Genomic DNA, 1,119 nt, shown 5'->3' with positions numbered 1-1,119 from the left:
TTTGGTGGGAACTTCCACCAACTCTCTTCCATTCTGCAGTGTAACATAAATAACATGGGCCTTGAAACTTGCTTTGGTTTTATTTGGAAGGGCCCTAACTCGCCGAGTATTTTAGGTACTAGCAAGTTTTCCCATTTGTCGTTCTATAATCCGGATAGCTGTTGTTTGATTTTGATTCTCAACCATTATCTTCTTAAGCATCTCTTCAGTATTATTCATTGGGTTCATGGGCTGTTCAACTTGTGGTGGTCGAAATATTTGTTGAGGAGCTTGCGGCATGTATTGATTTTGAGCACCTTGATTTCCACCCTATGAAAATTTTGGATAGTTCCTCCAGTTCGAATTATAGGTGTTCCCACACTTGTTATCTTGGCCTCTATTTGCATTACCCACAAAGCATATTGACTCTGGATTTGTTGGGCATAAATCACTCATGTGGCCTTCCCCACAAATTTCACAAAATTCCTACACCTGCTGTGCTGGTTGGGCTTGTTATTTATTTAGAGCCATAGCTATTTTATTGAACTAATTTTCCAAAGTAGCCACTTGTGCCGACAATACACACACAATATGTAACTTAAGGACCCAACGGTTTGGTCGACTATATGTCTTCTTGTTTCTCCTTGCCGACCTGGATTACTCTTAGGGAATTTGTTCAATAGTGCATAGATCTCATCAAAGTTTTTCTCCAACGATAGGCCACTAGCTGTAACATCCACCATAATCTTGGTCTCAGGGTGTAACCCATCTATGAAAGTATGAGCCAACACCTCATTAGTCTGATTATGATGAGGACAATCTCGAAGCAATCCCTTGAACCTTTTCCAAGTAGAATATAAGGACTCGCCTTCCCTCTGTTGAAAAGCAACTATTTCACTTTTGATTTTTCCTGTCTTGCCTGAAAGGAAGAAATGTGTTAAGAATTTCCGAGCTAGATCGTTCCATGATGTGATGGACTTAGCTGGTTTTAGCTTCAACCATATTTTTACTTCGCCCAACAGAGAGAAAGGAAATAGTGTGAGTCTGAAATAAGCAGTGTGACTCCATTTGTTGATATTAATATCTTTGATCTACAAGTAATTCAAAATATGTTGTTGTGGATCCTCATGTGGTAGACTC

The 1,119-nt window shown here is 39.5% G+C and overlaps 1 non-coding gene across 1 annotated transcript; it reads left to right on the top strand.

Moving 5' to 3' along the window:
• The first annotated feature begins 780 nt into the window (after positions 1-780).
• On the top strand, positions 781-887 carry LOC142168496 (small nucleolar RNA R71). The gene has a single exon (XR_012698354.1). It is a non-coding gene; the product is annotated as a small nucleolar RNA R71 (small nucleolar RNA).
• The last annotated feature ends 232 nt before the right edge of the window (positions 888-1,119 follow it).

This window comes from Nicotiana tabacum, chromosome 13 (genome assembly GCF_000715075.1).
Source record: "Nicotiana tabacum cultivar K326 chromosome 13, ASM71507v2, whole genome shotgun sequence".
NCBI lineage: Eukaryota > Viridiplantae > Streptophyta > Magnoliopsida > Solanales > Solanaceae > Nicotiana > Nicotiana tabacum.
This window is presented reverse-complemented; position numbering and strand designations above follow the sequence as displayed.